We start from the raw sequence: 16,947 nt of genomic DNA, 5'->3' as shown, positions 1-16,947 counted from the left end.
ACCTCTAATTTTTGGTCAGAAAACATATGCATTTGTGAGATGCAGTAAAAAAATCCTTTAGTTTCTTGGTAAAATATCTCCGAGCTCCTTCTGTTGGTATTTTTCAGTTAAGTTTAAATAGTGCTAACTGCATCACTACTAATAACCTTACTCTATAATTCTAGCTACTGTTTGCCACTCATGTATACAAAAATCAATTCTCAGATAAAATGGTGGAAAATGAAGGGTGAAGTCTGAATATCAACTACATCATTAACTTCAGCCTTTCCTAGATTTCTTGCTAAATGAGATTTGGACCAATTTTAATATGTCAAATAAGATCTATTGATGAAATAATGGGATTTTCTGTGGTACTTAGTAGACCCTATGTTGATGTGAGGCAAGAATGCATTGCCTGAAAGGATATGGAGAAATACCCCACAAGCATGAATAAAGAAAATGCTTTCTTGTCCTCGTTGCCCTTTGATATTGTCTCAAACTTAATGACACATAGATTATAACGCCAGAAGGGACCACTGTGACCATCTAGTCTGACCTGTATAACACACCCCACAGGACTTCTGTGAATTAATTCCTGTTTGAACTATGTAGTGGGTGGACAAACACAAAGAGCCGTGCCTTAAGCAGCAGCTAGAAAACTGCCTGATTAGGAAATTCCTATGTTTATTAAGCATTCCCTGCAACACATCCTGGTCCTCTCTGGTAACTGTAGCGGACAAGAAACCACATAATCACTGTACAGCTCCCTTTAAAAAAAAAAAGATAAAAGATTAAAACCTAAATTATAAACCAGTATGTGTGTGTGTGCGCATATACACATAATTCAAAATAAACTTAAAATTCTTTAGATGTATTTACAGTGCTGTGTGCCCATATCAAATCCATTGACAGCTCGGATGATTTAGTTGTGGCTGAGTGAGCCTGGGGGGCAGATGCAGTGGGAGAAGGGAGTCCCTGTCCCTCCCCCAGGCAGGCCAAGCAGAAACTGGGGGGAGGGGCACTAGACCCTACATGCCTCCTCTACACATTGCCTATGTATTGCTGGCATCCCCGGTACGGGAGTTGTTAGTAATTTTATTACACATACTATTTGTTGAAGAACTTTCTGTCCTTTCTCCATTTTTCCCAAGGAACCGGCCACAAATATCCAATGTATAGAATCCTATTCCGCCTTTACAGATCCCCATCCTGAGAGTGATTATAATCTTGTTTTGGAATTGTAGTGACTAACTGCTGTCTCAGAATGTGTTCCCCCTACCCCATTTTGAGAGAGTATAATCTCACACTGTAGAAGTACCCTCCACAGAAATAAAATGTCTGCAGAAATCTGCATCTAGCCATCTCATTTGAAAGTGGGGCATGTCAATATGAGAAAAGGATTTTGAGTAAGGAAATTAAATGTTTGATGCAAATGGACATTTTGGAGGTAGCTTTCTAAACTTTCTCTAACATTGACTATTGTTGGACTAATAAAATCAAACTCCTAATTAGCTATACATTTTACAAGTCTTATATTTTGAGCAGTTAATAAGTAGTGCTCTATATATTCTAGATAGCCTTCATTTTTGCTATGAAAAGTTAAGTATCCAAGTTTATAAGTCTGTAATTTTCCTGGTCTGTAATGTTTTATACACATAAAGGTTTTGTGTCTTAAAGTACTGAAATAAACTAATGCACCATTGTTATTTGTCTTTAAGAATAAGTATGTACAAATTTGTCACTTTCTTTTTTAAAATTACCCCAGATTGTAAAGGCCTAGATAAATCTTACTTTTGTAATAGGATTTGTCTATGACTTGGGGATGGGGATGGTTGTAACAAATGGGGATTAATAAGGTTTTTTCTAAGGCTATTTTATAATTCCTGTTAACCTTGGTTTCAAATATATGAAATATTTTCATATTGTGATGGGAGCCTAAGACAGATAGATTTTTGCAAATACTTCAGTTAAAGCCTTCTGAATGTTTCTCCTTTTCTACAAATGTACATAGAAACATACACATGCATATGTCAGTTGTTGAAGTCTTTTGTTTGCTTGTTTTTCTAGTTAATCTGTAAAATCTGAGTGTGATAACAGAGAGAAACGGAAAATTTGGCAAAACAAAAAAGTGGCTAGTCTTGTGACATCTACAGGAGCAGACTAGTAGTAAATAATGTCAGGGGCCAAATTCATCCCGGTATGCAAGTCCAGTGACATCAACAGTTACAGCACAGAGGAATTAGGCCCATCATGAAGCATACATACTAAGTGCTCTGTTTCTTGTTTCTTTTTCTGGTTTTACAATTATGCCCCTTTAAATTTCTATTTAAGTTTTATTTTTAGTGCAGCAGGATTGCTCTGTATGGATAACAGTACAATGAAGTACATTAAAGAATAAACAAATACACCTCTACCCCGATATAACGTGACCCAGTATGACACAAATTTGGATATAACACGGTAAAGCAGCGCTCTGGGGGGCAGGGCTATGCGCTTCAGCAGATCAGTGTGTCTGGCTCCGACACGCTGCTCTGAGCATCCTGTTAAGGGTGCTGGGCCAGGGCCGAGGGTTTGGATAAGGGGCAGAGGGTCTCGGGGGGGCGGTCAGGGAGCAGGGAGAGTTTGTGGGGGCGGAGCGGTCAGGGGATGGGGAATGGGGGCATTGGATATCGCATGCAGGGGGGGAGGGATAGCTCAGTGGTTTGAGCATTGGCCTGCTAAACCCAGGGTTGTGAGTTTAATCCTTGAGGGGCCTATTTAGGGGTCAAGGGCAAAAATTGGGGATTGGTCCTGCTTTGAGTAGGGGGTTGGACTAGATGACCTCCTGAGGTCCCTTCCAACCCTGATATTCTATGATTCTATGATAGGGTGTGGGAGTCCCAGGGGGCCTGTCAGGATGCAGGTGTGTGGACAGGGGTTGGGGCAGTCAGGGGACAGGGAGCAGGGGGATTGTGTAGGGGGTGGGGTCCTGGGTGTGATTAGGGATGGGGGGGGTCTCTGGAGGGGGCAGTCAGGGGACAAAGCTTAGGTAGGGGGTGGGGTCTTGGGAGGTTGGATAGGGTCGGGGGGTCTCTGGAGGTGGTAGTCAGGGGATGAGGAGCAGGGGGGGTTGGATGGGAAAGGGGTTCTGAAGGGTCAGTCAGGGGGTGTGAAGTGACTATGAATAACGGGAATGCTCCAGGCCAAAGCAAGTTCAATATAACATGGTTTCACCTAGAACGCAGTAAGATTTTTTGGCTCCCAAGGACCGCATTATATCGGGGTAAAGGAGTAATGCAACTGTGCACTACTTCATGACATATATGAATGTAACTATTCATTAATTAATACTAATTTCAGACACAAAGAAGTAATTAGTAGCTCACCTAAAATACCTGAATTCATAGGTAATGGGCAGGAGAATTTTTCTCCATAGTAATGATGCTAATGAAGCCTGAACCACCTCCTCCCCCTCCCCAAAGTGTGGGGATAGGTATGATCACTATTGCCCTCTGTTGCATTACATCAGATCGGCTTAATTATTTGAACCAGAACGTCTGCCCTTGCACTGGAGCTGGTGATAGATTCAAACATCCCCCTTTGTGCAGCTTGTGCAAGGAAGCATACAATAGAACCCCTGTGAGCAGAAGCTGCTCGGTTTTTGTTTAGCAATCACCTAAAAAAGGCAGGAAGGGGCTGAGAAGGAGGCTGAACCAGGTCTCCAAGCTTTTCTCACGAAGGCTGGCAGAGTGAGGCAGACACACAGGACAGGGTGATCTCTTTCAGAGTGGTAGCCGTGTTAGTCTGTATCAGCAAAAACAACGAGGAGTCCTTGTGGCACCTTAGAGACTAACAAATTTATGAAGTGGGTTTTAGCCCACAAAAGCTTATGCCCAAATAAATTTGTTAGCCACAAGGACTCCTCGTTGTTTTAGGGTGATCTGTATAATTCTTATGGATACAGCAGTGTGCAACCTACCCCACAATGAACATCCCTAAGGTAAAAAAAAAATTAATAAAATATTTTCAAATACCACATGCATATATGACAAGAAGTTCCTTGAAGATATTCCAGGAGCAGAAGTAGCAGCTAGATGAATCGTGTAAATTATTCACTGCAAATTACTTCCCAGAACACTCATAACAGATGGAACAAAGGTGCATGCCAGAAAACTACAGGTCAAGAAAAAATAGTCATACTCCATTTTTAATTCCCTAAAACTCAGAAATACAACATGCACTTAGTGATGCACAGTGCCTATTCTTCAATAATCCTTGGGTCTTGAAGGTTTTATTCATGATCAGCCACAGATTTAGCTTGCTTTCTGTCACAATCTTTTAAGAGGAACAGAAGAGAAATCAGGCATTAAAGATTCGTGTGATTTTACTTGAAATTATTAGAATAGATAGTCTGTTAAAGAAAAATGATAGGTGGAAAGAGGTACATGAATATTAAAAAAACGTATATATGGCTAAATTATTAGATATTCTTCAAGAATAGATTAATTCTTCCCAGTGAATGCATGAGTTCTGAATTGGGGCCAAGGTCAAGGAGTTATACATTCATGAGCTGAAAAAAATGCTGGTCACACAGTCTTAAGGTGTTATTCCAAATCCTGTCTATTCAACAGCACCTCTGATTTCTCCTTTCTCTTTGCTGTTATCCTGGATGGCATGCATCAGTCGTACTTTATCATTGTAATGCTAGATTAATTAAAGTGTTCTGTAGTTCTTGCACTCCTTCAGGCCCATCTTTCTTAGGCAATGTGGTCCAGATCAAATTTCTATAAACTATCTGGCTTCACTTATAAACGAGATTCAATAGAGTTACAAGGAGGGGTGAGCAAGTACTAAAATACCTGACAAAACCACATATACCAAATTCCTGATTCACCACTGGGGATGCTATGGGTTGCCATGTATTTGTGACTCTGAAAAATATTTATCATTCTTGGTTTTCATTAAATGATGAAATTTTCCTAAAGTGATATTATAAAGGGATCATGAGACAGACAATGTTGCTCTACTAGCATTCTAACAGTAGAGTGCTCATTTTAGACTGGAAAGATTTCACTTTTTGGTGACCCCCTACATTAGCTCCCTTACAGTGTGTTTGCTCAAGGAACAATGTCATAGTATTCAGCAAATGGCATTAGTCAATCCCATGATATCACCTTTGGAAAAACTACAGTGCCAAGAATAATGGCCTTTAAGGTGATGGTGCCAAGGTACCTAGTGTTGTTCAAATACTCAGTGTTTCTTTGCTCGCTTTTCCCACAATTTAGGAATTTTCGTCATTCCATCTTTAGTCTGAAATTCTTGAGTAAGTTATCTCAGCTATAACATTCCAGTTAGAACTTAATGTCTTTCTTAATTTCATATGTTCTTTTTATTTAGGATGGTGCTGAATTTTTATCACTTCACATAAAGATGGCAGTTCATAGAATCATAGAATATCAGGGTTGGAAGGGACCTCAGGAGGTCATCTAGTCCAACCCCCTGCTCAAAGCGGGACTGATCCCCAATTAAATCATCCCAGCCTGGGCTTTGTCAAGCCTGACCTTAAAAACTTCTAAGGAAGGAGATTCCACCACCTCCCTAGGTAATGCATTCCAGTGCTTCACCACCCTCCTAGTGAAAAAGTTTTTCCTAATATCCAACCTAAATCTCCCCCACTGCAACTTGAGATCATTACTCTTTGTCCTGTCATCTGCTACCACTGAGAATAATCTAGATCCATCCTCTTTGGAACCACCTGCCAGGTAATTGAAAGCAGCTATCAAATCCCCCCTCATTCTTCTCTTCTGTAGACTAAACAATCCCAGTTCCCTCAGCCTCTCCTCATAGGTCCCTCATAAGTCCATTAGGCCATCCATAGGAGAGGTCCCTCATAAGTCATGTGTTCCAGTCCCCTAATCATTTTTGTTGCTCTCTGCTGGACTCTCTCCAGTTTTTCCACATCCTTCTTGTAGTGTGGGGCCCAAAACTGGACACAGTACTCCAGATGAGGGCTCACCAATGTCGAATAGAGAGGAACGATCACGTCCTTCGATCTGCTGGCAATGCCCCTACTTATACATCCCAAAATGCCATTGGCCTTCTTGGCAACAAGGGCACGTTGTTGACTCATATCCAGCCTCTCGTCCACTGTAACTCCTAGGTCCTTTTCTGCAGAACTGCTGCCTAGCCATTCGGTCCCTAGTCTGTAGCGGTGCATGGGATTCTTCCGTCCTAAGTGCAGGACTCTGCACTTGTCCTTGTTGAACCTCATCAGATTTCTTTTGGCCCAATCCTCCAATTTGTCTAGATCCCTCTGTATCCTATCCCTACCCTCCAGCGTATCTACCTCTCCTCCCAGTTTAGTGTCATCTGCAAACTTGCTGAGGGTGCAATCCACACCATCCTCCAGATCATTTATGAAGATACTGAGAAAAACCGACCCCAGGACCGACCCTTGGGGCACTCCGCTTGATACTGGCTGCCAACTAGACATGGAGCCATTGATCCCTCCCATTGAGCCCGACAATCTAGCCAACTTTCTACCCACGTTATAGTGCATTCATCCAGCCCATATTTCTTTAACTTGCTGACAAGAATACTGTGGGAGTTCTTTGGCAGCCATGCAATTTAACTGTTTTGAATCATGTCTTGATTAGGCAACACAGACACTGTACATTTATCTTAGTTACTGTCATACATGTTTATCCCCTGTTCAACTGGCATAGTGTTGTTAAGGTCTTATTCCAGCATGATTATTTTCCCCTTGATTTTATATGCTTATTATATTCCTAAATTGAAACAGTTGCACATTGAGGGGCACCATGTAGCCTTCTTGAAGATAAACAGTAGAACAGCTTCACAGTTGCTTGAATTCATTTGACTCTGGAGGACATACATGCTTCCATTTTCTAGGAAGGGTGATTTTAACATTGCCTTTCAGCACTTAAAAGTTGGTTCTGCACTCAATTAGAGCAATGAAAGACATCCTGCAAACTGACCGATAACATGACAGGTTGAACTGTATGCCATAGGAGCCTTAGCTAACTTATTTTGGCCATTCCAGTTTTATAATATTTGTAATTATTCTCTTATAAACAGTATCTTCATGTGATTGAACCAGTGATGCACCAGTAGGTGTCTGCTAAATAGAGATGCTGATAGACCCCAAAGTCTGTCATGACCCCATTTCAATGGGGTCGCCAGGGCCAGCGTTATACTGAATGAGATTCAGGGCTAAAGCTTCAAAGCCTGATCTCCCACCAGTGGCTGAAGCTGAAGCACAAGGGCTTCAGCCTTGTGTGGTGGGGCTCAGGCTCAGGCTGTGCCTCTCCCCACTGGGCCCAGGGTCATGTAGTAATTTTTGTTGTCTGAAAGTTGTCTCAATGGTGTTTGAGAACCCCTGTGATCATGTAATTGGAAAAAACGCCCCATCAGTTAGTGACATTTTAATTGTTGACATTATCTTCTGTAGACCATTAAAGAGAATTAAATGGAGGGTAAGGATAGGATACAGAGGGATCTAGACAAATTAGAGGATTGGGCCAAAAGAAATCTGATGAGGTTCAACAAGGACAAGTGAGAGTCCTGCACTTAGGACAGAAGAATCCCATGCACCGCTACAGACTAGGGACCAAATGGCTAGGCAGCGGTTCTGCAGAAAAGGACCTTGGGGTTACAGTGGACGAGAAGCTGGATATGAGTCAACAGTGTGCGCTTGTTGCCAAGAAGGCTAACAGCACTTTGGGCTGTATAAGTAGGAGCATTGCCAGCAGATCAAGGGATGTGATCATTCCCCTCTATTTGGCATTGGTGAGGCCTCATCTGGAGTACTATGTCCAGTTTTGGGCCCCACACTACAAGAAGGGTGTGGAAAAATTGGAAAGAGTCCAGTGGAGGGCAACAAATATGATTAGGGTGATGGAGCACATGACTTATGAGGAGAGGCTGAGGGAACTGGGGTTGTTTAGTCTGCAGAAGAGAAGAATGAGGGGGGATTTGATAGCTGCTTTCAACTACCTAAAAGGTGGTTCCAAAGAAGATGGATCTAGACTGTTCTCAGTGGTAGCTGATGCCAGAACGAGGAGTAATGGTCTCAAGTTGCAGTGGGGGAGGTTTAGGTTGGATATTAGGAAAAACTTTTTCACTAGGAGGGTGGTGAAGCACTGGAATGGGTTAGCTAGGGAGGTGGTGGCCATGTCTTCAGTCTTCAGGGTCTGTTCTTATAGGGATCCATCCTCATGTATTTTCCTCGTCATGTTGTTCTCATGTTTGAAGTGATAATCTGTCAAGGTTCCTTCCCCACTCTGATCTCTAGGGTACAGATGTGGAGACCTGCATGAAAACCCCCTAAGCTTATTTTTACCAGCTTAGGTTAAAACTTCCCCAAGGTACAAACTATTTTAACTTTTGCCCTTGGACTTTATTGTTGCCACCACCAAACGTCTAACAAATATATAATAGGGAAAGAGCCCGCTTGGAAACGTCTTTCCCCCCAAAATCCTCCCAAATGTTACACCCCCTTTGTTGGGGAAGGCTTGATAAAAATCCTCACCAACTTGCATAGGTGACCACAGACCCAAACCCTTGGATCTTAAGAACAAGGAAAAAGCAATCAGGTTTTAAAGAAGAATTTTAATTGAAGAAAAAGTAAAAGAATCACCTCTATAAAATCAGGATGGTAAATACCTTACAGGGTAATCAGATTCAAAACATAGAGAATCCCTCTAGACAAAACCTTACGTTACAAAGAGACACAAAGACAGGAATATACATTCCATTCAGCACAGCTTATTTTATCAGCCATTTAAACAAAACAGAATCTAATGCATATCTAGCTAGATTACTTACTAAGTTCTAAGACTCCATTCCTTTCTGACCTGCATTCCTGCTCTGATCCCGGCAAAAGCATAACACAGACAGAGAGAACCTTTGTTTCTCCCCCCCTCCAGCTTTGAAAGTATCTTGTCTCCTCATTGGTCATTTTGGTCAGGTGCCAGCGAGGTTATCCTAGCTTCTTAACCCTTTACAGGTGAAAGGGTTTTTCGTCTGGCCAGGAGGGATTTTAAAGGTGTTTATCCTTCCCTTTATATTTATGACATAATCAATGACTGTTCTCACATTTGAAGTGATCGTCAATTACACAGATGGCACAGCAATGACTGAATGACAGTATGTTGTTATCTTGTTCTTTTTTTTTTTTTTGACCCTCCTGTCCTTGGGGCAAGTATGCCCTTAGAGTTATCTGCTGTATTCTTCAGCCAAACAGCTTTAATCTTTCATTCCTCATTCAATTATACATACAACCACACTCACACTCCAACGTATATCCTGTCACATCAGCATTTTATCACCTACCCATCCTTTAACATAACCATTCTAAAATCAGTGGGACATGGCAGACTTCAAAAAGTCTATTCATCCCACTTGTTACATCTAAAAGGAAACAAACAAGATAAGTATGCAAGAGTCGGGGGAGTGGGGGGTCCACAGATATTATTCTGGAGTTCAGGAAAACAAAGTTGTACCAGCCATAAAAGACAGCTGTTATCTTGTTACTTTTCGAACAAACTCTTTGTCTCTGGTTGGTTTTCCACAATTAGCACAGACCTTGCAAACTGCATCCGATGAAGTGAGCTGTAGCTCACGAAAGCTTATGCTCAAATAAATTGGTTAGTCTCTAAGAGGTGCCACAAGTACTCCTTTTCTTTTTGCGAATACAGACTAACATGGCTGTTACTCTGAAACCTTCATATTTCTTTCTAATGGTCAGGCCAAATCCGGGGTCTGTTCTGGAATAATTCTTTCTTACATTTTCTACAACATAAATGTATTAATTATTACTTTTAATCCAACACTAGTTTGGCCCAAAACTGATTATGTGAGATGATATGATATCTCTTGTAAAAATAAAAATTAGATTCATTGAATGCCTACAAAAGTAATTGTTTACAAATATGACAATATAATGATTTTCTTTCACACCTTAGTTAATAGTGTATTAAAGTTAAAATAATTAAGTCAAATCATGACTCTCATTGAATGCTGACTCTGCTTACTCTCCTGTGCTTCATATCATTAGTATTAGTACAGTAGGGAGAGAGAAGTCACTGCAATGCTGCTACTCCCCCTCCTGCACAGATGGATGGGGAGTGGGTGTGCAGAGACAGGGAGTGAATGGAGTTTTGATTCTGCATCCTCTGCCCACCACGATGCTGGCCAGGGCAGGTGAGCTGGTGTTGAAGAGGAAGTAAGTTTCACCAGATATAAGGTAGGTTCACCTTGCCTCTTGCATGAAGCGAGGGGAAGTAGGGACCAAACTGTGGCTCTAAGAAAAAGTAAGGAAGAGGAGATTACTTATCTGTAACTGGAGATTCTCTGAGATGTGTGGTCCTTATTTGTATTCCAAACATGGGTGCACATGAATGCCATGCGCCGGAGCTGGAATGTTTTCCTAGCAGTGTCTGTTGACCTGCATGTGCATTGTGTGTCCCCTCATGCTTGCAGCTGAGGGTATAATAGACTTTGCGGATCAGTGCCTCTCCAGTGACCTTCTTATTGCTGAGTAGTCCATTCCACAGCAGAGGGGTGGAGGGCAGGTATTGCAATACAAATAGGGACCACACATCTAAAAGAACCTCCATTTACAGGTAAGTAACCTCTTCTTCTTCTTTTTCGAATGATGGTCCCTATATTTATTCCAAATGCAGGTGAGAAATGAGCAGTGATCAGTGTGGAAGTGGGTACAAGGATATGGGCAGAAGTGCAGTCTGTAATATGGTGCAGACCACTGCAGCATCCACAGCTGCCCTTCGGGCAATGGCATAATATGATGTGAATGTGTGGACAGAACACTATGTTGCTGCATGACAGATGTCCTGCTGTGAGATATCTGTTAGGCAGGCTGTTGTGCTCATGTACTGTGCATTATGATCCTATTAGGCCGTGGTACATTCGAGAGTCTGAAGCATTCACAGACCGCACCCTGAGATCCATTTGGGGATACGTTGTGAAGAGAGGGTTTGTCTCTTGGATCAGTCGGCAATAGCTACCAATAGTTTGGTCAATGAATGAAAGGTGTTGGTCCTGTGGAGATAGAGAGCCAGTGCTTGGCAGACATCAAGGGAGTGTTACCAGATTTGCCCATTACTTTGGGGTACGCTCATACATTAGGGTTACTCTTCCTGGGTGGGAGGCAGTTCTGTAATTCTATTAACGTACTGCTTGTGTTACTTATGTTTTCATATGGAGCTCTAGTTCTCCCTTCTGCAAGTCCCCTCCCAAAGGAGCTATCCTGCAGGACTTAGATTCCCCAGGGCCACACACACACACAACAGAGCAAGTCTGAGTGGACCGGGTCAATCAGTGCTTTCAAGCTGCCACCCTTATGTGCCACAGGTACCGCACTGGAATAGAGTAAGCCTGAGCAAGCTGGGTCAAACAGCACTTTCAGGCTTCCACCCTTAAATGCCCCTGGACTCAGCGGACTGAGTCAAGCAGCACTTTCAAGCTGCCACCCTAGTATGCCACACGTTCAGCACATCCCTATCCCCACTTTCACATTACAATTGTACTGGTAGTAACCCACTTGATGAGCAAACCCCAAAGTATTTTTGGGCAGTACAGGAATCTTTAGCTTAGGTGAGAGACGCGTTTCTGCAGAGTAAATGGGGAAGCTAAAAACACAAAAGAGTAAAGTTCAGAGAGAGAGGGAGAGAGAAGCAACCAGCTTAACCATAAAAGTTATTTATTGAATAATACTGATAACTGATTGAATAACTGATAATAATACTGATAATAACTGATAAGGAGAGCCTAAAAAAATAACAGTTACATTATTAAAGGTTACAAAAGTCATATATAGAAAACTATACCTGATCAAATAAATCAGGGTTAGACAGTTATACCTTGGGGGGCGGGGAGGGGGAGACGAGAGAGAGAATCTCACCAATCCATGAAGCCTGAACTGGTTGGGGTTCCCAGGTGGTGGTGGAGCTCAGGGTTCTGAGTGCTGGAGTCAGGCAGAGCCCCCAGCACGATCAGTGAGGAGAAGATGAAATCCCAGTAGAACTGATACAGAGTTTATATCCATGCATCAGAACACTCACTGGAGTGTGGGTAGGGTTTTTTTGTAGGGAAACAACAATGGTTCAAGAGAGAACACTAGATTTGTTTATGGGTAAACTGATGACTTAAGGGTTTTCTTTAGACTAGACATAGGAGCTGATCACTCTTGGCTATGGGTGGTGTTCCTTCCAGGGAGCTCACAATGCGATTAGGCTGCTTCAGTATTTTGGATATCAATCAAAGATTTATCACTAGAATTGGTCTGATAACTCCTGAGCTGGGAGTGTGCAGGTGTACGTTCATTAACATCTGGAGCAGAGATTCCCCATGATGCAGTGCTTCCCCTCTTTTCTGGTCCCAGAGTTCAGTGTGGTTCTTGCCTTGGAATCTCCGTTCTCCATTCTATATGCTATAACTGTCCCATCTTTGATGCAGATGAGGCTAGGGGAGTTGCCTTAATCCTATCACCCTTGTCAGGAGGGGTCTAGGTGTGTCTCCCACCACCCTTCACTGCTCTCTGCAAGTCTTTTCTCTGATTGGTTTTGGTTCAAGCAGAGACTGGGGGGGGCGGTCCTTCATGAGTCAGACAGGCTAGATATTGCACCCTGGTTCCCCAAGAACACAGAGCTGACTGGTATCAGGAGTGTAGGATCCTGTACCCATTGGAGGTATGGGGCTTGAAACAGAAGACAAGGGAGGTGGACGCATTGATTGAGGTGGAAATCCAACAGTATTTTTGGGAAGACCTGCAAGGAAACTTTATCCTTTTGGAATACAATATAAGGTGGGTCAGCCATCATGGCTGCCAATTCACTAACTTATCTAGCAGAGGTAATGGACACTAAGAACGTAAGTTTCATGGAGAGATGGGAGAGGGCGCACATTGTCAGTGGCTCAAAGGGCAGCTTCATTAGGGCAGATAAAATTAGATTAAGGTCCAAAGGGGATGAGGGCTTGAGTACCGGTGGAAGGGTACTGAGGAGACCTTTCATGGAACTGATTATGGTAGGGTGCATGAAGATGGACCTGCCATCCACTGGGGAAAGAAAGGCACTGAGCACTGCCAGGTGGATCCACATAGAGCTGAGGGCAAGGCTCAATGTCTTGAGCTCTAGCAGGTGGTCGAGGATGATGAGTATTGAGTATGGCTATTGTACTCAGTGGGTGGTAATGGCAGTGAGCCCACAAGGCAAAGTATTCCCATTTAGGTTGTTAGCAGGCCCTGGTGGATGTTCTCCTGCTTTCATAGAAGATTACGGTTGGAAGAGACCTCAGGAGGTCATCTAGTACAACCCTCTGCTCATAGCAGGACCAACCCAAACTAAACCATCGCAGCCAGGGTTTTGTCAAGAAGGGACTTCAAAACCTCTCAGGATGAAGATTATACCACCTCCCTAGGTAACCCATTCTAGTGCTTCACCACCCTCCTAGTGAAATAGTTTTTTCTAATATCCAACTTAGACCTCTCCCACTGCAACTTGAGACCATTGCTTCTTGTTCTGTCATCTTCCAACCCTGAGAACAGCCGAACTCCATCCTCTTTGGAACCCTCCTTCAGGTACTTGAAAGCTTCTATCAAATCCCCCCTCACTCTTCTCTTCTGCAGACTAAATAACCCCAGTTCCCTCAGTTTCTCCTTGTAAGTCATGCGTCCCAGCCCCCTAATCCTTTTTGTTGTCCTCTGCTGGACTCTCTCCAATTTTTCCACATCCCTTCCGTAGTTGGGGGGGAGGGAGGGCGCAAAAGTGGACGCAATACTCCAGGTGTGGCCTCACGAATGAACTGAATAACCACTTCCCTTGATCTTCTGGCAATGCTTCTACTAATACAGCCCAATATGCCATTGGCCTTCTTGGCAACAACGGCACACTGCTGACTCATATCCAGCTTCTCATCCACTGTAATCCTCAAGTCCTTTTCTGCAGAACTGCTGCTTAGCCAGTTGGTCCCCAGCCTGTAGCAGTGCATGGGATTCTTCCTTCCTAAGTGCAGGACTCTGCACTTGTCCTTGTTCAGCCTCATCAGATTTGTTTTGGCCCAATCCTCCAATTTGTCTAGGTCACTCTGGACCTTATCCCTACCCTCCAACCTATCTACCTCTCCCCACATCTTAGTGTCATCTGCGAACTTGCTGACGGTGAAATTCATTCCATCATTGAGATAATCAATAAAGATGTTGAACAAAACTAACCCCTGGGGGATTCCGCTTGATACTGGCTGCCAACTAGACACAGAGCAGTTGATCACTACCCATTGAGCCCAACAATCTAGCCAGCTTTCTATTCACCTTATAGTCCATTCATCCAATCCATACTTCTTTAACTTGCTGGCAAGAATACTGTGGGATACTGTATCAAAAGCTTTGCTAAAGTTAAGATATAGCATGTCCACTGCTTTCCCCATATCCACAGAGCCAGTTATCTCATCGTAGAAGGCAATCAGGTTGGTCAGGCATGACTTGCCCTTGGTGAATCCATGTTGACAGTTCCTAATCACCTTCCTCTCCTCCAAGTGCTTCAGAATGGATTCCTTGAGGACCTGCTTCATGATTTTTCCAGGGACTGAGGTGAGGTTCTCCAGATTCTCCTTTTTCCCTTTTTTAAAGCTGGGCTCTATATTTGTCCAAGTTTCCACTTCTTGTAATCTTTCTTTTTGAGTTTAAGCTCACCAAAGATTCCTCTGTTAAGCCAAGGTGGTCGCCAGCCATATTTGCAATTCTTTCTGCACATCAGGATGGTTTGTTCCTTGTCCTCAATAAGGCTTCTTTAAAATACAACCAGCTCTCCTGGACTCCTTTCCCCCTCCCAGGAGATCCTACCCATCAGTTCCCTGAGGGAGTCAAAGTATGCTTTTCTGAAGTCAAGGGTCTGTATTCTGCTGCTCTCCTTTCTTCCTTTTGTCAGGAAGGAATGGTTTGGTTAAGGACATGGCAAACTTTGATGAAGCATGCACTTTCCACCCCTAAGCCCAATCCAAAAACCAGGTCATGAGATGAAGGGGGCTTAGATTGGGATGCTTGATCTGTCCCTAATCATAGAATCATAGAATATCAGGGTTGGAAGGTACCTAAGGAGGTCATCTAGTCCAACCCCCTGCTCAAAGCAGGACCAATCCCCAATTTTTGCCTCAGATCCCTAAATGGCCCCCTCAAGGATTGAACTCACATTGATCTTGTATGAGGAGATCCAGGAGTGCTCAGAGGTGAAGCAGTGTACAGGAGGAGCATCCGAGGAGGTCCATGAACCAAAAGTGGTGTGGCCAGAACAAGGCTCTGAGTATTTTGATATCTCTGTCTCAGCAAATCTTTCACAGCACTTGCAGAAGGAGGGGAATTGGGGGGTGGGGGTTGAGGGCAAGCATAGTGAAAGTCTTCTGTCCAGGAGAGGAGGAGAGTGTTGCCTAGTGAGCCCTGTCCTATAGCTCTCCTGGAGCAATAAAAGGACAGTTTTCAGTTCTCACAGGTGGCAGAAGGGTCCCAACGTGGGGTACGCCATTTGTGGAAGAGGCAACAGAGCATGCTTTCATGTAACTCCCACTTGCATTTGAGGAAAAGTGTCCTGCTGAGTGCACCTACCAAGGCATTTTGGGTGCCTGAGAGGTACGTGGCTTGGAGTGTTATGTGGTGTTGGATGCCCCAGTTTCAGAGGTGGATGGACTCACAGCAGAGGATGGGGGAACTGATGCCCCCACTGCTTGTTTATGTACACAACCACTGCAATGTTGTCAGAGAGAAATTGAACACGGTGTGAACATGGAAGAAATGCTCAGCATGCTTGACAAGCTGCCCTCAGCTCCAGTACGTTTATGTGCATCCTGCCCTCTTGTAGCATCCTGACCCCCTGGGCTGTGTGATAGTCCATTTAGGATCTCCACCTATAAGGGATCATCTGTTCTGATGGTAGCCTGCAGAGTGGGAGAGGCGAAAGGCATACCGACTAGAACCTTGGATGAATCCTTCCACCATGTGAGGGAAGCCAGAACTGTCTGGGGAACAACCACCCTAGTTTCTATATGGTCCATGCGGAGACTGTAGATGGACGGGAGCCACATCTGGAGGCAACGCACGTGCAGACATTCGTGCGGTGTGACATAGGTACAAGCTGACATGTGACCAAGCAGAGAGAGACAACGGTGGACCGTGGGGCATGGGCTGCGATGTATGTCTGTGATTAGAGCCATCACTGCCAAGAAGCAGTCCGTCAGGAGGAAGGCTCATGCTGCAATGGAGTTCAGCCTTGTCCCAATGAAGTCAATCATCTGCATAGATACGAACACCGACTTTTCCTCATTGATGCAGACCCTGAGCAATGTAAGAAGAGCAAAAAAGGCTAGAATGGTATAGGTTAGTTTTTATTGGGATAGTGTGATGAGAAGCCAGTTGTGCAGGTAGAAGTATACTGAGTAGCCGAGGTGTATTTGTGCTGCTATGACGGCAAAGACTTTTGTGAAGACTCTGGGAGCTGTTGCTATGCCCAAAGGGAGGACTTGGAATTGGTAGTGGTCTTATTCTACCCAGAAACAGAGGAACTTGTGGTGAGCCGGGTGAATGTCAATATGGAAATAAGCATCCTTCATTTCAAGATCCCCGAGACAGAGAGATAGGATAATTGATACCAGTGTCACCATACGGAATTTGGATTTTCTAATAAAGGTGTTCAGGAGCCAAAGGTCAAGAATGCCAAAGGCCAACATCCTCTCCTTTCTTCAGAATAAGGAAATATTTGGAGTAGAAGCCTCATCCCATGTAGAGGGTTGCCACCCACTGTATGACTTCCTTAACAAGAAGAGCATCTATTTCCTGTTGAAGAACACTTTGGAAGGAGGAGTCCCTTGGGGGTGTTTGGGGAGGGGGCCAATGTGGAGGAAACTAAAGAAATTCTATTGAGTATCCATGGTGGATGATCTCCAGTACCCAACGATCCATGA

This window comes from Eretmochelys imbricata, chromosome 2 (assembly GCF_965152235.1).
Source record: "Eretmochelys imbricata isolate rEreImb1 chromosome 2, rEreImb1.hap1, whole genome shotgun sequence".
Classification (NCBI taxonomy): Eukaryota; Metazoa; Chordata; order Testudines; family Cheloniidae; genus Eretmochelys; species Eretmochelys imbricata.
This window is presented reverse-complemented; position numbering follows the sequence as displayed.